The 25,746-nt window shown below is 41.6% G+C and overlaps 1 protein-coding gene across 3 annotated transcripts in view; it reads left to right on the forward strand.

Moving 5' to 3' along the window:
• Ci (uncharacterized) overlaps positions 1–25,746 on the forward strand; it is a 79,732-nt gene that overhangs the window by 36,706 nt on the left and 17,280 nt on the right. The window contains exon 1 of one of the 3 annotated variants that reach the window (XM_072901053.1): positions 4,253–6,065. The exons of the other annotated variants lie outside the window; for them this stretch is intronic. The gene's annotated coding sequence lies outside the window, so the exon portion shown is untranslated. Of the gene's footprint in view, positions 1–4,252; positions 6,066–25,746 lie in introns of those variants that run through there. 3 annotated transcript variants of the gene reach the window in all.

The raw sequence follows: 25,746 nt of genomic DNA on the forward strand, positions 1-25,746 counted from the left end.
TCTCCGCTCCCCCTTCGTGTTTCCTCCCGCGCGTCCGTATTTCTCCTTTTCGTCCGTTCTCTTCGGCGTCTCCTAAACCCCGCCATGGTTATTATATACGTTACAGGCTTATAAACCCTTCGAATATGTAACAAGTATGTAGCAAAGACGTGTGCGTTCAAGCAAGATGATCGCTGTGTGCACGCGGGTATATGTATAAGGAGCCCCAAAATATGCCGCTCTTCCACGAACGCAAAATAAAGACAATGGGCTCCCGTGGTACCCGCCATTAAGTCGCGGTTAGCGCAGTGACGTGGATTTTTTTATTTAACAATCCTGTGTTCGTTCGATCTAACGGTGTTTGTTCGAAACGACTTTATAAAACGTACGCTGAAACTTTTCCTCGATCCGTCTCCAAATGATCCTGGATAAACGATAAAACTACTGAATCGATTGAAATAAACTCACAATGTCACGGTTACAAGCGCGCCTTTATTTCGCATCGATTTTTTTCCTCAAGTCCGACGAGATTACAATCTATAACTTCTCGTAATTTGCATACTGTAGGTTTTTAAGATTAGAACTGTACATCCGCGTGGTTCTTTTTCAAGTAAAAGTAATAAAACAGCAAACGGAGATCGAAATATAATAAAGAAAGATAATATAAATGACAGGTTAAGAAGAAGTGTTTTAATATTTTCTATATAAAGTGCTTTATTCTGAATAATGTTGTTGGAAAATTCAGAATGTGAGAAAAAGTATCGCATCTTTCTTTATCGTATAATGATTGATAGTTTGATCTAAAAAAAAAAATATAAATATATATTAAAATTAGATTAAAAATATTAAAATATTGCAAAAGAGAGAGAGAGATTTCTGTTGTATCTATTTGTAATGTAGTTATATTTCGAAGCAACGTTTCAATAAGCGATGGCATAGTAGCAATTGCAATACCTACACGCTAATAAATCGTAGACAGGTGTTCGGGAGAAGAACCGTGAAGCGTACCGAAGCGCCGCTCGATGACGAATCGCAAAGTGAACCGTAGAATCATATCGCGGATGTGGCTTCCACGGCAAATAAAGAACGTCTCTCTTTCTCTCTCTCCCTCTCTTTCTCTCTCTCTCTCTCTCTCTCTCTCTCTCTCTCTAACTATTAAAGTTTCATAAGTTTTAAATATCACGAGATATTTTAAACAGCGACAAAACATGACGTGATGTCGTGTCAATTAATTACTTTTTGTAAAAATAAAAATTTGTACATGTGCGATATGGCGTCTTTATTTAGAAGCCGCTCAAGGTCTCGGAGGTGATCGTCCCCGGCTGTAACAATTAGTCGGTAGACGAGGGGGACGCGCGCGCGCGCGCGCGCAACTCGTTGCGCCCAGGTTGCTTCGTTGTTCGTGCGATCACGTGCTGGATCTCCCGAAAATTGACCATCTGCCGGAATAACGACTTAATTTGCCCGGGACTCTCTCCTTAGCCCGCAGCCAAGGTGGCGATCTCGTCCGTTTCTTGGAAGCATTCTCCTTTCGTTGGCATGCCGTTGAAACGAGTCACTAATGCCGTATTCGCTTATCGGTTACTACAGCTTCATTTTAAAAGATTTTCATTTCGAGTTTGACATTTCTAGCGATCGAGATTTTTAGAGAAAAATCTTTTGCCGACTTTTATTTAGAATTTGCAAATTATTATTTAATAATTTGCAAATTCTAAATAAAGCGCGAAATAATATTTACAGGTAAATTAAAATTTTTATTTTATTTTGAATTAATATAATTTTATTGTATGTATATATGCGTACATATACATATGCGCTTTTAAGATAAAAACAACATTTCTCATCATTTTTTTTTTGCATCGCCCTGTGCATTGTATCGAGAGTCAGGTGTGTTTCGGAAAGGTGGACCTCACACACACATATACATATATCTATATAACCGGAAGAAAGTAATCCACAACGATCATCGAGAATTCTTATAGTCATAAATCTTGAGCGGCTTAAAAATTTCAAGCGGATGAACGTAATATTATTTTTACTCTGTAATTTCGGCACTCGAATAATTTCACTTTCGGGGAATTTTCTTTAAACTTTTCTTTTTACCCATTAATCGCGCTCTCGCGACTAAAATGGCTTTTCCTTTCTGTTTCAGGTGAGTATCTAATCAGAGTTTAAACTCCACAAAATAATTATTTCTGACAGCGACCGACGGTGAGTAATAAAGTTTATTACTGAAAAGTTGGAAACGCACGAGAAAAATGATAAAGAATAAAAATCTTCAGGAAAGTAGACAGTACTATAAAGATTTCATGAGCGATCTGGCTTTATACATTTACACCGATATAGGATTAGACGCGGGTGCGTCTAGCAGTATCTTCTTACGTCACCGTCACTTTAATTCTCGTTTCTTCACGCACGTAATCACCATCGTAAGCACGCGCGCGCGCGCGCGCGCGCACACACACGCGGTACGCGTATCCTGACGATAATCCTTTATCGCTAAAGAGCCGGAGAATCGTAGGCAGATACGAATGCGATTTTCAAAACCTGTTATGGTCGTTCCGGAGCCTCCATGGTGGTCTACAATTGCAGTAATAACTCAATTATCCTCTCTGGGCTTCGTACCCGCCTATCTGCCTCTTTTACTCTCAAATCTTTCACTCCGTCCTTCCCTCGTCGCTGTCTCCTTCTCGCTCCTTTTATTCCCTCTGCCCTTTCCTCTCTCTCTCTCTCTCTCTCTCTCTCTCTTTCTCTTTTCATCTCGCGATCTCTCCTCCTCGCCTCTCTTGCGGTTTCTTCCTCCTTTTACCTCGATCCGATCCCCTCCGCGCTTCTCCGACCGCCACCCTCCCCCTTTCTTCCCTCTCTTGTGGAGCATAATAAACCCTTCGATCCCATCACGATCTTTCCATCCACATATTATTAGGGCTTGCACACACGTCGGGAGTTCGGTCCCGACTATCTCCATCGCTTTCGTCGTGTGCGCACTAGAATCGTTTGAAAAATTGCTTCGCGATCAGAGCTCTCACAGATCGCGGAAAATCCAGTGATCTTTATTTACTTCGTATTGACCGCTACTTGATATTAGAATTCGCTCTACTCTAGCTTTATATGTGTTTCTTAATTTAATATTAATTTATAAAATATTAGATTATTAATATTAGATTCAAAAAAAATCTTTAATAGAAATTATATAAAGCTTATAATTGTTGGTTAAAATCATAAGAATTGAATGCGGAAAATTAAACGAATCAATCAAATGTACGTACAAATATGATAAACTTTCGAGCGAATTAGAAACACGTGATTTCTTCACATTTTTTTATCATTACACCAGCTATAATCGCGGCGAATATTTAAATTCCGGCGAATTTCTGGACTACGCTGTAATATATAAATCAGGACGATCGTCAACAGAGAGAGAGAGAGAGAGAGTTTTGTGGGTTAAATCGTTATCTACCGTGGTTGGATTCGTGAACGTGATTCCGCCGTCGCGTCGTTTTGTCCCAATAAAATATATTTTCTCATATGGCGAGGGGAAGGAAATCATGTGTAGATAAACGGAAGAGCAAAAAAAGAAAGACGAATAAGACGGATAAGACGAAATGCAACGCAACGAGTGGAAGAAAGAAAAGCAATGCGGTACCGCGTGCCGGAGGCACCATGGGCTCGGTCCGAACTAGAGGGGTTAAGCCAAAGCCCCATCGATCATGGGATCCAGCCAGTCCACGATCCCATGACTCTGACCATAAAGCCCCGTAAGACGCGCGCTGAGAATAAGGAGTGTGAGCGAGAGCGGGAGGGAAGGAAAAAGGGAGAAAGAGAGAGAAAGAGAGAACGAGTTGGACCCTGTAACCGTGAACTCTGCACGCGGCTTTATGGCGGTACGACGACGTAGAATTACCCCCGTCGTAAGCAGGTATATACTTAAATCTCGCGCGCATGCATGTAAGTCGCGCACGAAATTACGTTCTTGCGCGGACGAGATCAAGATTGTGGAAAATCTCGTCTCCCCCGTCACGGAGATGACGGAGGGGGTTGTAACGCGGCTTCATCCTTCGTATTAAACTGACTCACGCCCCTATATCAATTTTAATTTTGTAAGAATCTTTGAAGAAAGCGATACTTTTTTTTTTTTTTTTTTTTTTTTTTTATCTCGGTTATCAAATCGTTGATAATAAAGTTATGGATGAACACGAGTTATCTGTCAAACTTGTTTTTTTCGCAACTCATTCTGCGCGAAGAAACTTGTATTACCGATTGTTAAATACATATATCGTTCTTTCTGATTACCACATGTATTAGCTATTGACAGGTGTGCGAGAGCGTTTAAATTATTTAGCGACCCATGCTGGAAATGAACTGCGCGCGCAAACACATCAGCACATTAAATGACAAGAGTCACGCAACGTGAAATCAAGCATCGCTTTGTATCAAGATTACTAATGTAATGTATAAAGTAACGCGAGTAGAACGATTTAAAGCGTAGCAACAAGTTGTTTGCAAAAAGAGAGAAAAAAAAAAAAGAAAATTACATCTGCCTTTCATCAATTTCACAATTTTTGTTCAAATTCTAAAATTCACGACAAAAAAAAAGAAAAAAAAATTGCAACGTCTTCCGGCGACCTGAATCGGGTGCATTAACCAAATCGAATACTATCACGCGATTCTTTCCTCGATCCTTCCCTTCTGTCATCATCGGAAAGATAGCTTACTCCCTGTCTTCCTTCCTTTTCTTACCCTCTCTTCTTTCTTTACCCGATTCGTACCTTCGCCCTCGGCCGGTTCTCTCTCTCTCTCTCTCTCTCCTTCTCTTTCTTCTTCTTACTTGCCAAACCAATCTTCCATCCCTGAAGTAAGACATTGAGGCACCTGCTAGAGTCCAGCTCAATCAGGGAGTATAGCGTGTCGGCACCCAAGCAGAAGACGGTAGTGGGAGAGCTTGCATGGTATATCGTGGAACTGTATCCGGACGGAGCAGGGGCCCTCGACCGACTGGGTGGTCCTACCGCTTCAGTTGTGTTCCGACGCGCTTCAAGCCAACACTACGAACACTATTTCTGATCCGCCGGCGTCTGCCGTCCGGCGTTCGCGGCCGACCTATCGAGGTAACCTCGCAGATTATACCGGTTCCGGTGCTCCATCGGCGCTCGGTAGCGTCGACCGATCGATCAGTACTGATCGTTTCTTCGATTATCGAGGATCTGTACACACGATCATTTGCACGCAGTTCGACACTCCTTTTTCCGCCGACGTCCGTGGATATACTTTAATCATTTTGCCTGACTTTTACTCCTTATCTTCTGTTTTTTTTTTTTTTTTGTTTTTTTTTGAAAAAGTGTTGGTCTATTCTCTTGTTGCATAATCTCGAGACAGATTTGTGCTGTTTGTAATAAAAGTGAATAGACAGATCTGTAATGATTAATAATTATAGAATGACTTAATGTATGGACTTGACGTATGTACGAACAGCAGTGGCGAGTGATTATCAATGGTAATTTGTATATTTTCGATTTGTTTTTCTCTCGAAAAAATAGCGTAAAGATCGCTAAAAGCTTTTCATAACTAACCGGAAATACCAAGAGGATTACATGGAAAATTAGTGGTGAAAAAGATAAATGACGAGGAAAATTCTTTTCCGTTTGAGCAGAACGATCCAATAAAGTAAAGTGCGAAGAAAGAGAGGAGAAAGATATAAGAAACGATAACGACAAGGTGGTGCGGGGTGTAATCAAATGCAGGTTTATTTAGAACGGCTTTGATAAAGTGGTTAGTGCGAAAGCGTGGATCGGGCCAATCATACCTGATTGCCTGGACGTGAGTTGTGCGAACTGAGAGAGAAGAGGAGAAAGGGGGAGAGAGAGAGAGAGAAAGAGAGGCTAGTCCGTCCACCACCGCGGCTCGTTGCGCACGTCGAGAATGAAGACGTCTCGTGTCGGTGAATGTTACGTGCCACGTGATTCATAGTAGCATTTCCTGTCCTCCTCATTTTGGGCAATCAGCGATCGCGCGTGTTTTCGTCAAACTTTCGAAAAACGGATCATATTATGAGTCAGTTGGCGAGACGACTGTAATTTCGGTAAAAGGTGAGTTTAAGTCGATATAGTTGTTTATTTTATTTTTGTTTTAATTTCTTAAAGGAGCGCTGGAAATTTAATTAACGATAAGGTAAAACAGTAATAGCTAGACATTTAATTAATCATAGTTATTGTTAAAAATGGTAAATAATTTGGTTATGGGAAAAATACGTATAGAAAGCGATCTCTTGGAGCGGTTTTCCGACAAATTTTCCGGCTCCTAAAATCTTCCTGAAGGTTTCACAATTCCGGCCCCTTCTTCAGGTATACGACCGTTACAGCTATTCAGTATTTTTATTCTTTCCAAGGAGTTTTACCGACGTGTCTGGGCGTCTCTACGGGAACGCCTAATTCCTAATTCCTATTCCCTCGTCGCTACATTTATGAAGCTTTGTGGTTATAGGCCAGCTTTCGCCGCTTTTTTTTTTCTTTATTTTTTTCAATACGTAGTTGCCAGTTCTGGAGCAAGAAGTATCTCTATTATTGTCATGGAGATGTGTCGACCGTGAAGAGTTTACCAGAGTGCTATGTTGACGTCAAATTCGGTTCTTCATTGTTAACTGCACGGCTCGTCGTGTTTACGAGCGAATTCTGTTTTGAAATTTTGACCGAAATCTATTTTAATAATTCATAATGCATATGTGTTTCAATATTGTGTATATTACGTGTGAATACCAAATGTAGGTTCTTAGATTTACAATCAATAAGAAAAGAAAGGCCAATGGAAAATTTAAATCACAGTTGTTGTTACACAGGTAACAACGGTGAAAAGATTACGAAAACATATAAACGTTTTTTTACTCGGTTACTGTTTCTGACAGTTATTGTGAAAGGAATCAAGCTTACAAGATGAAAAAAACATTAAATCAACAATTATATAAACACAAAGAAAAATTCCAAAGTCCAATGAATAGCAATTATATAACAATTGAGAGCGAATATAGAAGCGATGATCTTGCTACTATTTTTGTTAATCCTGTTGGGAATCTTGGGTTTTTCTTACTATTTTCTTTTCTTTTCATGCTTTACATGTATAATTTTTCTTTGAAAGTATGCATTTCACTCGCTATTTCTTTTGCTTTAAATTTCTTTCTAACTTTTTAATATTCGAGGTCTGCTGGCAAGACCCTGTCGTCACTTGTGTGCTACATTTTTTTCTTTCAATACAAACCTCTTTTTTTTTTTTTTTTTTTTTTTTTTTTTTTGTCTATTCTCTATTCAATAGAATCTTCGCAATTTTTCTTTCTTATTGAAAGAGGTATACAAAACTGACAACCCGTAAATTATCGCGGATCTTTCTTTTTTTTCCCTCGGTTTGAAAATCTGACTTTGAAAGCAAACAATTAGTCATATAATCAAAAATCTATTGGAGGCAAGATCTAAGCGAGATGACCGTGAGCTCCGCAGGCGCATCGCGAATGTTTCGTCCCGTAATGGAGGAACCGCTGGTGGCAAGAGGCTATCGTACAGACGGACGGATACAACACGGAGAGAGAACCAGTTCTCTCATTTCATTGCGTTCGTTGTCCGATAATGACGCATAGCACGGCGAGCACTGCGTGCGGCGACTAACGCGCGTGTGAAAGCACCGACGCGCCGCGCAAGAGCAAACACCGCACGAAGAAAGTGTAGTCTTCCCTCCGCGGGTCCTCCCACGTGAACCCCGCGTGATATGAAGACAGGATACGGAGAGAATTATCCCCGTGGATACGCGGCCCGCTAATTTACGGCAATCACGGGATTTTCGCAGCGGAGGGCAAGAAGAGATCGCGCAACCTTAACGAGAACCGTTCGAGAACTCGTTACACGATTACCGACATTTTCGTAAGATTGAATTTCTCTTGGCGGTCTGGACAGAGAGAGAGAGAGAGAGAGAGAGAGACAGACAGCCGCGTTGGGTTTGTGTGTGTATATCCTTTCCCATTTTCTTATTTTCTTTACATTGTATGTATAATAATAGTTTCGCTCGCGTATAAATACACGCGAGCGAGCCTGTAACACGAAACGGATGATGAGCGGACGTAAAAATTGACACTTCAAAGCGCTGCTTAAGTGAAATGATATCTCATTATTACGGGAATGTTACTAAGCTACAGAAATCATGTGTCACGTTCTCGCGTGCGATGTATAATTGCTCCAGCATTGAAACGATACGTTTCTCATTCACAAATAATATACTAATCTAATTTAATTATATGCATAAAAAGAAAACTAGCGAATGCAAGATAAGGTGTTTTTTTTTTTTTTTTTTTTTTTTCATAATTTGCAGCCGCGTTTTGTCTTAATTTTGAATCAAGGATAAAACACTGATTAAATTTTTATCGACGAAAGAAATCTCAACTTTGTTAAGGAATACAAATTACACTGCAATGCCATTTTCCAAGACGCCCTGTATAGGCACGCGCGCGTATAAGCATATAAAGTATGCTCTTAACTCGCACAAGATATACGGCGATCGGCGCCGTGTGTTGCTCGAGTAATTAGCAAACGCTTCGTCCGCGTAGATGTTAATAGATACATCTAATATAGCTATAAATCAACAAGATCAACGTTAACCATCAAGAATCATGTTGCGCTGAAAATAAAGAAAACGCAGAGTACAGGTAATCAATAACAAAGATTATCTTCTTTAAATTAGTACGCATGTTTAATGTCTTATTTAAAAATGATTTATTTATTTTTTTTTTTTTCGTTACGACTTTTGTCCTTGTATTGACGTCTCTCTGTGCTACGATAAAATAATCAAGTCGCAGAGCTATAATTATGTGAGTGTTGAAAAGAAATTTCAGTCAGATTTCGTGCGATGTGGCCTCCTAATCTATTTTTCTAAAAATATTTTCAGCAACTGAAACATTTTGCAATTGCAAGAAGCGTAAAACAATAGGCGGATTTATTATTATATATTGTGCAACAAATTGCAAGAATAAATTCGACATTATATGGTGATATGCAAAATAACGTGAGAGAAGAATAATGGAATATGAACCGAGATAGATCAAATGAATACGTAAAGCGAAATAGTTGATAGAGACGACGTTAGATAAGGCACATTATAACGGCGCATTATAGAGACATTTTTTTATCGATTGATCGATCGATTGTGAATCTGAAGATTTAACATGTACATATATTTACGCCCCGTCGTGTCGGAGAATCCGCAATGGCTTTATTGGCAACTCGCAAGCAATCGTAACGTAATTCACAGTTGCAATCATGCGGTGAGCAAAGTGAACGATCAGCCGACGAGCTTACTCTCTCTTTCTCTCTCTCTGCCTCTCTACAGCTGCGAAACTTGGATCGGTTAGGGGAGGAGTGGAGGAGAAGGCTCAGCTACGTGACCAAATTCGATTCTCTGTGGCGATCATAACTCCAAACCGATCGATCCGGTGTAATTGAACTTGAATGCTAGCTATCACGAGAAAGCGAGTACTACCATATAATGATTGATAATGAGAGGGCAATTCACAGAAAGTCGTTTACGAATCGTGATCATTAGAGCTTTTTCGTGTACACCGCGACAGAGATTAACTCGTTTATGTTACGTCCGCTCATGGACCGGTAAAACACGGGTCTGCTCGTTCCAGTTTCATTCATTTCGAAAATCTGCTATCTCGCTCGGCACTACTCTGTAATGATTAATAATGAGATGAGAATTCGCGGAATACATAAAGAATATCGAGCGCGATTTTCTCGAGCAACCTTTCCATTACCTTGCATGCACGTACGATTGTAAATTTTTTTATTACAAAACTTAAAAAAAAAAAAAAAAAAAGAAAATTCCAATGATTATTATTTTAATGAAGAAAATTCGCGTGTTTTTTTTCTTAATAATTATATCATTGTCATTATAATTATTCTTACAACATTAACGACAAAAAATGCAAATTTTTTTTCAAGAAGGAAATATATATATATTTATAAATTATATAGAGTTAAGTTTCCAGCATAACAAAATTATTTTCTTGATAATTATATCATTGTCATTATAATTATTCTTACAACATTAACGACAAAAAATGCAAATTTTTTTTCAAGAAGGAAATATATATATATATATATATATATATATATATATATTTATAAATTAGATAGAGTTAAGTTTGCGGCATAATAAAACTGCAATTGTCAAATAATAACTATCGATGTTAAGCATTGCAAGAAAATAGGCAATTGTATTTTTCGGGGCGACAAAGAAACCGAGCCGATCCTGAAGAAGAGTCGAGTTGTTTGATCTTACTCGGATTTTATGACTCCGCGACAGGCCAGGCCGGACAATTACTGGTTGTTAAATTCTGAGACTGTGAAACTCTCGCAAAAGTCAGAGGCCGTTTGTCCAGTCTGTCGTATATAACTGCATTTCGTTGACCACGCTCTTTCGTCCTCTTCAACAAAATTATTAAATATAAAAAGAAAAGAAAAATCACAAATGTGTACATATACGTGTGTATAAAACGCCAACGGAAGAAGTATACCTTGCAGACGGCGGCCTTCGAGTCTCTCGTTGAATGTTTCGCGTCAGGCATTAACGAGGGTGGTCAGTCAAGAAGAGACGGGCCGTTCAGATCCCGCTGGCTAAAATTCCTGCGTTTCACGAGAGGCGCTCGCGGAAAATACGATGAAGAAATTACGCGGGATGCGGATCTCTTAATTCTGACGAGACAAGCGTCACTATCCTTTCTCCTCCTCCCGTCGTCCTCCTCACGAGTCGTTCTCTACGAGGCTCGCTCGTGGCTCTCATCCGAGACGGACAACCCGCAATTATCTTTACTAAACTAGAGATCCATCCGTGATTGCACGGTTACTCCGGTTACAGTTTCGCGGATGCGGGGAATCTTTCGTATCCTGATCGGTTACGTCCTACGTAAGTCGTAGCTTCCAACTCAATTTGAATATCAAGCTCGATCGATGAAGCGAGAAGACAGGATGCGGGACTCGTTAAATCTCTATCGTTATTTAATGTATTTCCTGCTAGTTTCTGCACTAGTTATGATCTGCAATAATCGACTTAAATGCGCAAAAACGAACACGTTGTCTTTGATTCTGTTAATTCGTCAGACGTCCCGTTCGCAAACTGCGTGATTGAAACTCGGTAGAAAGAGTTCAACGAGGCGTTAAAAGATCAAATATACACGTTCGTGTCGAGCTCCTTCAGTGATTTCGGTCCTCTATAATAAAGAGGGGTCGAAATGTAAGGCGGCACGCGTGACAGCAAAGGACGACATACTTTTCATTAAGCTGTATGCAAACATTGAAATGTTGGCGAAATTAAACGCGATGCAATTTCGCCGCATTGATAACCGACCGACCGGAAATCCATTTGATTCGGGGCATTGTTGAAAGTTTGCATGACAGAACGATCATTTGCGGCTCTCGACGATTCGACAGAATGGGCTCGGCGATGCGTTCAAACTACCTGCGACACCTCGAACCACCCAATCATTGTTTTTCGCGAATAGCGCGGATAAGACGGGGCGTGTGCCGTCACAAAGCTATTCTGCCTCGACAAGAGAAAGGGTTAATCGTTATCCGGAGCGGTTTTCAGCCTTTAGTGAATGTCCTCGTGCTTATAGAAAGGGAGGCGAGAGAGAAGGGATCGGTAGTTAACCTGCTTCCCCTCCCCCCTCCCCCCCCCGTTGATTGGATCAATTCAGTTAATATGGCAATCGCGCGAGAGTACGGTACGATATTTTCTTTCGCTCGCGTTCGACAAATTATAAACATTATAAGTACCTACTATTAATATGTATGCTTAAATATTTAGTCAATACGATTTAAATCGATTTTTATTATATTTTAGATTATATTAAATCAATTTTAATAAAATATTCTTTATCACCTCTGTCGGTTCAATTAACGTTTAACAAGAACGTAAAAGGGCAAAGGAGAGATTCTTGATGGGAGATCGATTATCGCGAAGACTACTTTCTTTCGATTAGTTTCTACTTTCTCTTTTCCTTCCGTCGCATATAATTTTCCATCCTTGTCTCTTGGCGAGAACGCGTGTGCGCCGAAGCGTAACTAAGTCGATGCGACACGACTGGGGCACTTTATCGCGCGACAATATAATCATTTCATACAGCCACGCGAACACAGGGGTATCGAGAGACTACGCGCGAAAGCACGTGGTTGAAGCGCGGAGGAAGAGGGGGGAGAGTCAGAAATCGAGTCAGGCGTGCGCCAAACCGCGACGGATCACAATGAACTGGCAGGGGCCCCGTGTTTGTTTGCCAAACAATCGGCGACTCGATTTGACCGCGATGAAAACAACGAATGACAAATGGACCGTTCGTTCGGCAGCCGAGTGGAAAGACGACGATATGTTGACGAGAACCACCTCTATTATCGAACGATCGTGTTAACCCGATCGTGAGCCCCGATTCTTTTATTACAGCGCGAATGATCAATCGAATTCACGTTGAAGAAATACTCGTTCTCCGATTGCGGAGAAAATATCGAATGAGACCGGATGGGGAAGGAAGAAAAATCTCTCGAGCTCTCTTCAAGTCAATGAAGTCGTTTATCGCTTAATCATCGCTTCTCCCTCCCTCTTCTCCTAAGATACGATAACTCCTAGACTCCACGCTAACGTGTTTAACGCCTATAATCCTCACACACGCGTGCGTAATTCTATCTCTTCTCCTCATTTCCTCCTCGTCTCTTCCTTCTCTTTCTCTTTCTCACTGTCGACAATGCGCCAGTCGCTATAAATACATACGCACGCACGCACGCACGCATGCACGCACGCGCGCGCGCGCGCGGGCGCATGAATACGTCGCGACTGTCGCCACGTGTGAAGCAGTTCCGAGGGTCTCTTTTCGCCCTGTTCTCTTTCTCGTTCTCGTGCGACATCACGCGACGAGTTTCTCTCTTCGGCCTTCGTTCTCTTTAGTCCCCGCTTCTCGTCTCCTGCTCTTCTCGCGCGACCGACCGACCGACTCTCGGGGGGGTGGGATGGGGGAGGGGATATTCCCGGTCGACATTTTTCTCGTAGGAATGCGGAGTCGTTACGTTCGCGAGGCGTTACGATCGAAACGCCCGAGATGTTCTTACCGGTTCCATGCGCCTGAAGTTTCTTCTCTGTCGGGAATTCGAGATCGCCTCGCGTCATTTCGCCAAATTGAAATTTATGAAAGTTTCTTCGCAACTTTAAGACATAATCATCTCCGATGATTTTCTCGTTTATTTAGGATCGAGGAGAGTAGAGGGGAGCAAATTCGTGATGAGTGCCGGCGGTCTTTAGATCCCCCCTTGTTGAATAGAAATGTCTGAAATTTTAATTATCCTACACGAGGTGGAAGCGAGAGTCGGAAGGTGAATTTTGTAAAATGCTTGCAAACGCGCGCACATTCCTCGATAAAAACGTTAGGAAGAAGAGACAGGGCACGCAACAGCACACTCAGGAATGGACAAGAAAAGAAAAATGCTGTCGAGACGGCAAGGTTACAATTTTTTGTCGCTGGCCTCAGTGCTATAATAGACATCACGCGGTGTCCTATCCAGGCTACCGAGTTTGGCAGGCCTTCCACGAAGGGCTACGACTAAAAAAGGTTCGGTGGCATGAATTTAAAGACGGCTTCTGAGTAAATAGGTACTTAATGCATAGGTTTCACTGGCAACTGCCGGGCCTTGTTATTGTTCTCAATTCTATTTCTCTCGCCACACAAACTTTCCGAAAAAATATTTCTACTATCATCGATACCTACCATCTACTTGAATGACTCGAGTGACGACGTTAGAATATTTGACAACTCCTTATGCAATTAGTGCCTTGTAAGGAGATTTCTGCTATCTAGATCTTAAGTCGTGTCATCGTCTTTGACAGCTAAAACAGGGTCGAAAAGTGAATCGTTTTCATCTTGACAATTGACAGAGTTAAAAAGTAATTAGTTCTCTTGACCACATCTACGTTAGCTAATTCTACCTTAGGGCCTGTGAACATCTCACACAGACGCGTCATCCTGGTCCCTCTTAAAGACCCCTCGGGACGAATACTCGGACACGAGGATGCCCGAAGTAACACGAACGCAATCACGAGGACGAACGCATGCGCACACCCGCACTCACGAGGACTCCGTCGTCGGAGCAGACATCTCTTTGTTACGGGGTCCAGTTCTTTCCATGTTGTAGGGAAGGCTTCGAGTCAGATTCGAACCTAGTCTATTGTAACTAACGTTATGAATGCCCCAGACGATTTCATCACCATAGCGTTTGAAAGAAATGTCGTAAAAAGTATACACAAGTTATTTTCTCGATAAAGATTTGCGTTACTTAGTTTTTTTCCGACATTCTGTTCCACAGAAAAAGATGAGATAAATGAATGGGAAAGAATCTCGCGTGAGTTTTTCACTTGAGAAAAAAAAAAAAAAAAAAAAAATGATAATCTTCCTCGCAAAAGCTTAAATCTCTCCGCAAAGATAGCAACGTTGATCGCGTGGAGATCGGATCGTGATTGTTGCTACCGGAACACGAACGCAGAACGCAGGAACGGCCGGTAGGTAGATCGGAGGAACGTGTACGTGCTAGTTAGTTAGTCGCGCTCGTGTTGGTAGCCGCAGGTAGGCCCCCGTCTCCACGGGTGCAGGATATACACGGGGAGGATACGTCAGGCTCCAACCAAGGGAGATACATATTTGTTACGAGACGATGTCGCTCCTCGGCGCGGACGTGATTCGCTTTCGCGATTCGAATAAAGACCTCCGCCTGGGTGACTTCGTTTCCAGAGTAAAGCTCGCCTGGAATCGCGAACATGCCTCCAATAGAAAGACGACGATTGACGGTCGGTTTCGAATGCATCCAGCATTCGATCCTTTTATATTTCTTTATCTCTCTCTCTCTCTCTCTCTCTCTCTCTCTCTCTCTCTCTCTCTCTCTCTCTCTCTCTCTCTCTCTCTCTCTCTCTCTCTCTCTCTCTGTCAATCTCTCTCTCTCGACCGCGTATGTTTGAACTTGATAACGTTCCGCAGAGAATAGCGGAATGTTTTTATTAATTGCGTAAGAAAAATGCGACTTTTTAATCAAAATTTAGCGAAACGTTGACAAGGTCGAGAAATGCTGCCTACTAGCATGTTGTCGTATGTAAAATCTTTATTTTTATTATCGCATTGTCAATATTTTAATAATTGTTAATAACTAAAAACATAGTAATTTTTCTTTATCTAATCCCCGATATAATACAAAATTACATTTATAAAAATTTCATATATATATATATATATATATATATATAATTATTCTCAATTATTTAATGCCCTTGACTTTTGTAATTAAAATAAAGTCGACATTGCCTCTGAGAAAAGATTCCTTAAGAGTGGGAAGTACACGATTTCAGCAGGTACCAGTATTGTCGATAGTCCGAGTCACTCTTTAAGTCAGTTGCGTCAATCGGGGGGGTTTAATTGAAATTCTGATAAGAGAGATACCGGGTGTATGTGTACGGCACGAACACGTTGTCGGCGACGTTTCCCGATTCAACCGATTTACTAATTAAGCTACGCGTTTCCCATACGCGTTGCACGAACGAATCAATTAACGATGAAGAAAAAAGGCAATGCTCGAACCTCTCGGATTTATTTACCCGCGTCAAATGATTTAATTACGAGGTGCGGATAGCATGATGCCGGGTAACAGCAGTATACCATACACATAATTCGTCGTCGGTGATCGCATCGGCCGATTGATCGTAAGTTCTCGGTTAAGTGAAATCTTGGAATCTCCGACACGGTGACGAGGAAGGGGCGAGGCGGGGGGGGGGGGGGGGGAGAAGGGGCGCGCGCGGAGGAATCGTCTTTTAAGACTCGCGCCACCGATCACGCACTCGATCGCTACCCGCGACGCATGACGGTAATTACTCGAGAGGGAATTTCGTAATCTCCGCCACGCGCTTCATCAGTAATTAAGGCTTAAACGTACCCCGCCGAGCCCCCCTTGCTCCGCGCGTCCTGCAGACCCTTTCTCCTTCCCCCCGCGTGCGCGTTTCGCTCGTTACGTCGAGCGCGCTCTCTCTCTCTCTCTCTCTCTCGCTCTCGAGTCTCTATATTCCTGGCGCATTACAGTTCTTTCCTTCCTTTTTTCGCGATCTTCACTAGGGCACTCATTAAGAGAAGACCGGCGGCGGGGCAGAAAGAGAGTCCCGACCAGTTCGTAATTAGTGGCACTAACGAGGGACGCGCTTCTTGCGACGCGTGTACGCGCACTGGTGTATATAAGACCGCGAGAATCAATTTTCAGCTTGCCTCTATCCACAGAGATAATATTGTTTCTCATTTAAAGAGAAACGCGAGCATTAAAAATTAACGGATCCTACGATTAAGTTTTTTTTTTTTGTTTTTTTTTTTTTTTTTTTTCGCGTGCGTACGATCATTTAGATTACTGTAATATACATATTTATAATAGTTGCGTACTGGGGATTCTCACGGCTATGTTTCGCAATTGCTTTAAAAGAGCATTGAAATACCGTAATGTAACGTACAGAATTAAGATCCGAAGTGGACTTCGATGCAGTCTCGATCGACCAGCCCGAGAGACCCTCGGCGGGTTTCACCTGTTCTTTTTTCCCATCTCTCGAGTGCTATCTCTTTTAAAGGGCCCAACGCACACATAGACGTTCCTAGTCCAACCGGTCCACAGACACAGTCGCACTGTCGTGTTCAAAGTGTTCACGACGTAGCCGAAAAACGTTGTGAGAGTTCCACGAGGAGGAAGAAGAAGATGGAAAGGAGGAGAAGCGAAGATAAACATACACTTGCATAGGATATATATGTATATAAATATACATATATATATGTGTGTGTGTGTGTGTGTGTGTACGTACGATGTAGATATGTGTATGAAAACAGAGACGAGACACTGGTGTAGCAGAATTATTTATGATGCCTGATAGAGACGCGGTTTCGAGGCAACGTTGTCTAAGAGGCAAGAGACTCGGCTTCACGCACCGGCATTCCTGTCTCTCCTTCTCCTTCTCCTTCTTTCCACCTTCCGTTGTCCCTTCGTCTTCTCTTCTCTGCCTCTCTTCATCCTCCTCCTGCTCGTCAACTTTCACATCTCTATAGCTTGAATCGGCTTAATGACGAACAGGCTCGAAGCGAATTGCGAATTGTGTCGTATCGCGTGTTATTATAAGCATGATTTTAGAGATGTACATTCATTGAGAGAAATCCCTTGTATAATACAATAATGTGACACAGCGAAAATAAGCTAGCAGATACAACAGCAGTTTCAACTAAACGTAATCGAGAAAATGATGCTGATTCTTATGCCTTTATCGTAGAGAAGAATATAAAATATAATTTTATATTTTAATTAAGCTCCATGTATTTTCTTCAAAGTACATCAATTTTTCTGTTAGTTTTTTTTTTTTATTCCTGTCTCATGTTTCTAACACATCTTAACTCTCTCATCTGTTTTCGAAATTGTTGACATTGGCAAAGTTTATTACTGGAACCGGCTAATTGTCATGAAGTAGCGCAAACTTGTTTGAATTTTACGAGCTCCTTCGGCCAACGGTCATCTCTCGCTTCTAATCTCCGCTTTCGTAAATTCAAGAATAGCTCAACTTTCCTTACGTGTCTTAAAACACCTGCTCTATCTGGCTGATTAAATCCTCGTAATAATATTAAGCAATTGTAGTTAAATAATGTCCGACAGATAATTAAGTACCTACAGATAATTCGATCGGTTTAATTTCATATAATAATTGATAACTATTTATGCATGTTCAAGTTATCAAAAGGATTCTAATTATATAATATAATATGAATTAAGATTATAAAGATTGTACTGTCAACTTTTCTCGCTCAAAGTGTAATTAGAAATAAATAGCATGCCCGTGTATGCGTGATAATCGAGAAAAATGTGTATCTCATTGATAGCAGTCGTCGTTTTTGAAATAGCAACACTATTAGAAAGCGCGCATGATTATTTTGTAAATAGTTTGAATCACCTGTCTTAACCCAACTACATACATATGCACCGGCGAACAGGGTGAAATGAATACAAGTGGATAATGATGGTTAAGCGTTTGCCCACGGGAAAGTTATAAAGGTCGATTTTTAACGGTCAAGCTCGTACACACACGCTACGCTTCGTGTCGAGACGATGATCTTCTTTTAACGCATTCTCAAACACCTGCTCTATCCAAGTAAATTACATTTCCACGATAACGAAGGAGAGATAAGTGAGACTCAATGACAGCTGAAGATGACATGCTTGCAAGGAACAGCGAGATACTTTTTAAATCAATAATTATTGCATTCATGCATCCGTTAATAACTTGTATATTCATTGCACATTTAATATCACATGTTATCTTGCATTAAGCAACCGAGTTTGCAGCGGAAATATTATAAAAAGTTAATCAACATGATATTTTTATATTAATAATAATATTTTTTAATTAATTTTAAAAGAGGTTAATGCTAAATAGTAGGTAATATATAATTCATACTTGCCCTTTCGCGTATCATTTAATAGTTGCAATCATTCTCTGAGAAAATAATATAGTACGATCAGAGGTATATAAATAATTATCATATATATAATTTTATATAATATTATCAGATTTTTTCATAATTTTATTTACATCTGATTATATATTGTACAATTTTTGTTCTCGAATCGCGATAAATCTTTCTAAAATATTTCATATTTTTTATAAATATATATATATATATATAGAGAGAGAGAGAGGGAGGGAGGGAGAGAGGGAGAAAAGAAGGGGGCAGTACATCCATCGTACGACGAGCGAGAGCCCCTGCGCCACGGTTGCCCTGCGAGCGTAATAACTTAATTACGCGATGCCGTGGCGGGATAACGTTCGGGTGTTAAGCGTGTGGGGGCCACAGAGGTTAAAGCGGGCCCTCAAAGTTTCTGCTGGCGGGGCAAGGTGGGCAGAGGCAAGGTGGACGGGCCACTTTGGACTGTGGGTACTACGAGAAGCGTGGGCGTCCTGCTCTTTGGCCCGCGGGAAGTTTTTTGTGGGGCGGACAGAGCCGCATTCTCTTATTTATTACCCGGAATATTAAGTTACCCACGTTATACCACGGGGCACTGTGAGGCCCCCATGGATCCTCGTAACTATCACCACCACCACCAGGAGCAGCAGCAACAACAACAACAACAACAACAACAACAACACCGACATCAACCCGACTGCGCTCCTTCGTTTTATTCTCTCTGTCTCTCTCTTTCTCCATGAAGATTTTAGATGCGAAGAGCACGGTACCCCGTATAGAATGTACTCTCAGTCTTCACCAAAGGGTCCCGTGGAAAGTTTCGTGGGAGGGAAGGTACACACGAGGAGTTATCGCGAATCGGGGATCTAAATTGATTTTAGATCCCGGGATTCGATTGGTTCGCTTCGAGTAACTCGGCGTTAATTAAGAGAGACCGTACTGCCGTCTCAATACAGGTGGATCCCAGCATTATGAAATTATGATCGGCTGTTCCCGCCACCGGTGTTTCTGTTCGACTTGGCGGAATCTGAGAAATACGTAGAGAAATAATAATTGAGACCCGGGAGTACGATTGTCTCGTTTTAAGTTGGAAGAATATCACAGCTAAATACTAAACTTTTTATTTTGAACAACTTGGTAGAATTTCGTGTAAAAAGTCAAATTTTTACTTCGAGTATAGCACGTGATCGTGGTTAGCCACATAGTCTGCGGCAAAAACAAGAGAGAAGGGGGAGCATAATCGAATGGACGACTTGTCACGACCACGATGGAGACAATGTAAAATTGAAAGAGAGACAGGCGGCGGTAAAAGAGAGGTAAAGGTGAAGAGAGGAAGAAAGCGAAAGAGCTGGAGGTAGGACGAAACTGTTTTTTGCGTGCGCAAAAAGCGCAGCAACGACCCGGGCGAGACCGGGCCACAGGTATACTATTCGCGCTAAGGTCGGAATACGAAACGAAAAGAGGCGAAAAAAGAAAAAGAGAGAAAGAGAGAAAGAAAGAAAGAAAGAAAGAAAGAAAGAGAGAAAGAGAGAAAGAAAGAAAGAAAGCAAGAGGAGAGACAGGCGAAGGGCTTAGGGTTCGCAGCCTGTTTCGGTCGTTCATAAATCCTCCACCTTAGAGCTCCCTTTCCCTTTCCCTTTCCCTTTCCCTTTCCCTCTCCCTCCCTTCTCTTTTCTTCCCTTTCGTGCTTTCGCACACACAGATGCAGCTGCGAGCGCCCACTTTACTTTCTTATCCAATTTCTTATCCTCTCCCCTCCCGCTGTCCGCGTCATTATAATCCACGGCCTCTCATTTGTTTCCCTGTCTAAGTTCCTATTCTGTAGCGAGAAAGAGGGGAAGTCACCCGCACAAAAGTCGGACACGAGAACGGCAAAGTGAAATGTATACTCGGATCTTGGCACGGTGTTCAAAGAAATACAAAGATATAAAATACCTATTATATGTGTAGATGTACGTGTCTCAGAAAAGGCAAATAAACGCGAATAAAGGCGAAAAATAGAAAATTACAACGAGATAACTAGCGAGTTCGATTAATCCATCCCATTATTACTCGCTTATCATCGTATACCTATCAATTGGAAGACGATGCGTTAAATGTCGGGGCAATCAGATCGACTCGGAGAAATCAAAACCTCTTTTCATCGACGAGACTTGGCGTGTGCCCGGCTATATCATTTGTGTTATACGAGCCTATCTTTGAGAACAGTTTGTTACCGCGCAAATTATCTCCGTCGTTTAATATAAAGATAACCCCTCAGCAATGTAGACTTCTCCGAACGGGCCGCGCGTAGTAAGATAGCGAGATAACGTCCCCCTCGTAAATATATCCTATTCTGTTTTCCCGAAGCTGCACGCTTACTTTATTCATCGTCCTACCACCGAGTTATAAGCATGCATAGGTATATCTACATACGCGAGATGCATGCATTCCGATTAAAACTGAATGCACGTTATGTCACCGTCACCTTCACAAAATAACATTATTCTTATATAATTTTTTATAGGTGTATTATTCTTATATGAATTTTTTAAATGTCAATGATTGATGATACGATACACGTCGTGATTCCGTTTGAGAGCTGTAAAAATATTTGACGTTACATTGCCGTGTGTAATGATACGTGTAATATATGGTACGTCCAGCCTGTAAGACACGAAACGCGCGCGTCTCGATGGCAATTACATAGGTACATCCCGTCGATTCAATTACGCGATCGACTTTACGACGCGCAGTTTCCGGGCCTCGATACGCCCCTGGCGCGCCTATCGCGCAGGTTGCATCCGGACCGCGCTTAGGGCACGCTCACGATGTAGGTATATGTACCGGCAATACATCGGGGAAAGGTGATACGCGCGCGCGCATCTTCTCTTCGTGTAGGTACGTTTCGTGGTAGAGAGAAGAGCGGCAGAGGTGGAGGTGTGTCGACAATCAAGATTACGTGGGCGGATACACGCGCGGCCCAGCGCCGGCGGCCTGGCAGTCCTGTGTGTCCTGCTTCTTCTTCTTCTTCTCTTTTATTCTACCCCCATACTCTCTCTCTCTCTCTCTCTCTCTCTCTCTCTCTCTCTCTCTCTCGCGCCCCCTCGTCTCCCCCTTCAGCGCTGTCGGCCAGTCGCTCCCTTCCTCCCCCGGACCCCCGGATCCCGCAGATCCCCATCTCGGTTCGCTCGCCACCGACGCGTAGCTCGCGTACCACGATCCCCCTCTCCTTTCCTCCCTCTTCCCTTCCTGTCTTCCTTTGCGCGCCACACTATTTACAATTCGCTCGGTATCGGGCGCGAGCGCGAGAGCATCGAGGGCGCGCATATCCTCTCGCCCATACTCCGGACCGGCTGTTTTTCGATTCAGAATTGACTCGCCTCGCTTTCAAAGTTACCGAGAGATACATAATTCCAGCCTATGAATATTTAAAAAAATAATATGTATACGACGATTCCGGCTTAAAGTTTCGCGAGATAATAGAGCTATAAGTAGGTATATAAAACAATTAATAAAACTTAAGTTTTTTTTTTTTTATTTAATAAACGAGGAATTTTGCAATTAATTACACACGATTATCGACTGTATATACTGGAGTTATACGTGCGTGCTAACGTTAATTAAATTTGACATCGATTAATTCGGGAACTTCCGACCGCCTTCGCCCCCTTTTCTCGTGAAACTGGTCCAGTGACACTGAGATGGTTCGGTCTCTCATCGTGTTCCTTTTCCCCCCATCGTCCTCTTCGCGCGCCCGGATACGTTACAGTGGTGGTGGTAGAGAGAACTCTCGGGATAAATTCATGAGCGCGATGTCCTCACGACCACGTATAGCCGCACGCTTCGAGCTGCCCCGGCCCATGTAAATGTAAAGAGGGCTTTGCGAGAAGCGAACGAACAGAACGGAGCGCATTTTATTAGCGCGCAAAGGAGTTTGCGAGGTGGAAAGGGTGAGGAGGTAAAAAAAGGGGGAACCTTGTAGGCTCACGCTTTTGGATCTTGCTTCGCGCGCGATTACAAACGCATTTGCACGAGTCCTCTCGCACAGAGGGGGTGATCGAGGGGGTAAGGAATTTAAAGGGATCGCGCGAAAACGTATTTAATGCGTGATCAAGTCCGGGTGAATTAAATGTCCGCTTTTGAAAACTTGTTCTTTCTAAAAATGCATTCGTGTCTCTTTTGAAATGTATTTTTTTTTTTTTTTTTTTTTTTTATTGCTTCGTTATTTTATTATTTTATTATCGAGCTGTTTGTACATGTGCGTGCAGGGAAGAGTTTGTAGATTTAAAATTAAAAGAACAAAATTCTTTTATTACATACACATCCACATATATTTGTTGTGTTACCTGGCGAAACAAAAGAAATAATCATAAATTAATACAATAAAAAACCTTCTTTGCGAATTTTATTTGAAAATAAGATGTCTCGCGTCAGAATTGTGCAGTCGTTGGTCTTCAACATCGCCGGTGGCATAGCGTAGGCCCGTCATTTATCCCACATTGCGCGAGCGGAGATTGGAGAGCGAGCGTAATTTCAGGCGGACGGAACGAAGCGTCGCGTCACGAAAAAAAAAAAAAAAATAAAAAAAGGAATCCGTAGTTTTGTGTCATGTTCGCGCCATGTTGTACATTAGGCGTAGGATATACGTCCCGACAGCGAAGATGAAGAGAGAGGCGGGCAGATTTGCAGGTAATTGTACGAGGCAATCATGAGCGTGTTACGGCGTTCTACTTAAAAAGCGTGACAAAACGCAGTGGCTCTTCTAGCTTTGTGCGCGGGAAAGAAGGAAAGAAAGGGAGCGAGAAGGAGCATAGCTAAAATCTTCATCAAATCTTCAGCAAAGAAGTTTTCCCTCGCGCAGCTGTGACAGAAAATTATGAAACAAGTTCGAGAGCGATTTTTGATTCGAAAAGAGACAAATTTTCTTCGAAGCATTCTTCATTCAGCATTCGTGAAACACGTGGCTCAAATGAGTATTTTACGTTACTCCGAGTCGATAAACGTCCTTCGATTCCCCGTCGATAGAGTCATTAGTCACGGCATATCCTCAATGCATACCCACCATTATTCGTTTACCTGCACTATTGTGAATGCCGATCTTTTCTGTCTGATACGACGAGTGCGTCCCATGCCGCATGCACAAAATTCTTTATTATGTTCTCTATTTTCCGAAAATACTACGTTGCAAGCATGCATTGTATTCAATGTGCTTCGGTAAATAAATGCATATCACATTCGAAATCCATGTAATTATTCGCTACTTAAACAAGACGCATTTTGTATCATTGGGGCATTTTTCAATCGGACTTAAAATCGAAAAATATCGCGTGAACACGATACTCTATAAAGAAATTAAAAACACTCTTGGAAATATTAATAAAAGGAGCGATTTTATCCGGAATTGTCTGTTAATATATTTCGTAGGTCGGGGATAGAACGGTTCTCCCGCGTTACAAGAGTTACAACGAAAATGAATAATTCAAGTTGCATCGCGTAACATTTTTGCGCACGAATTACTTCGTTACTGGCGCCTGGTCGACGACGACGACATTCCCCGCCTGTCTTGCATGTCGATTTTACCGAAACTTGAAAAGAGGAAGAGGCGACAAAGAGGCGGCAAAGTTTTTACGCTGCAACCGGAACCCAAAAGAGTTGGGAGTTTAGTAGGCCTCGCACGTACAAACTACGAAGAGACGCATCCTTGTATAAAATCGAACCCTACGAGTAAATCGCGTGCCTCGACTGTGTCAGCAAACAGAGTAACACACAAACATTCGTTAAAGAGGCAACAGTTATATGTGCGTTGGAATTTTCTGTTATCGGAATAGGCACATTATAGATTAAAGAATGATTCTAGAACAAGCCTGTAACATTTTTCTCTTAATTATTTATCACCTTACGCGAGCGCGCGTAATTTTTAATATGGTAGTGCACTGTGCATTATCTATAGAATAAATTCCAAGCACTTTGGAACTTTTGTGTCGAGTCGGTTCGCGATCGCGGTGAATATAGAGGTGGAGACTGGTCGAGGATTCTTCGCGATAAATCTAGCGGGTAGTGCGATAAATTTCTTTCGCGAAACACAAAAAGCGCATTAACGTCGCTCGGCTATGTATCAAGGCGACAAAACTGCTACCCGCGTCACTGGAGTAGAGAAATTTAATGTAAGAGTAAGAAGGAATAATTACCTAATAATTTAAGGAGGAATTATATAGATCTCAACTACGTCAAAATTTATAATATATATATAATACATTTCGAGATTCATGAATTTCACACTGCGCAAAACATTTTTAAAATATAAAATTAATTTGTGAGTTGAAGTAAAGATTAGCTGTATAAAATTTAATTTCAAAATCATAAATGTTATATCAAATTTTTATTCTACAAGGCAAATCTTTAACTTAAAAATTAATTATTAATTTTATATTTTAAAAGGTTAAATTATGTACTTTGTGCAGTGTCGAAATTAATGAATCTCAAAATGTATTAGACGCCTAAACCTTTGACGTAACTGAACCGCAGTTCAGTTAGTTCGTTTTGACAGTTTGGTTTTTCACTGTATTCTAATATGTGTAGATTAATTTCCTTTTATTTTATTATTTTTATCATATTCACTTAAATAATGAGAAAAAAATCTCTATTATATTTCTTGTATTATATTTCTCGATAAAGTAACTAATTTTATTGTAACAACATGAAACAAAATATTGAAGTACTTGTCAGAGCGGCATGTATTATATCGTTTCCGACGACATCTAAAAGTCTGAAAGAAAAAGTAGCTAATGTGCTAATAGCACGGAGATCGCTAATTCGCGTGTAACTTACGACCGGCCACGGCCTGTCCTCTGCAAAGTATCCGAGGACGAATCTCCGGCTTAAATGAATTAAACGCACGTACGCGAGACGCGCGCTACGCAGCGTTCGAATAGCCTATAAATAACACTACAAGCGAACATATAGCGCCGTTAGGCCGGATTTGCAACGAAGGCGCGGCTCCGATCGATTCGCGACGACGGTTCGCATATCGATAGGTTGGCAACCGATCTCGCGTGTAAATACCTTGATTAACGAGGCTCTACCTGATCGCAGTCGAGTTTTCCTCACATTCCAGACTCGTTTGGAAAACATCCCAAGCTCCTATCGCTCGATTCCCGAGTGAGTAATCTTATTTACGTGAGACGCGTGTCTCTTGAATTTTGTGTCTGCCGTTTTCGTCTTTAAATCGTTACGTTGTTGATTGTCAATATTTTTTT

This window comes from Anoplolepis gracilipes, chromosome 10, assembly GCF_047496725.1.
Source record: "Anoplolepis gracilipes chromosome 10, ASM4749672v1, whole genome shotgun sequence".
NCBI classification, from domain to species: domain Eukaryota; kingdom Metazoa; phylum Arthropoda; class Insecta; order Hymenoptera; family Formicidae; genus Anoplolepis; species Anoplolepis gracilipes.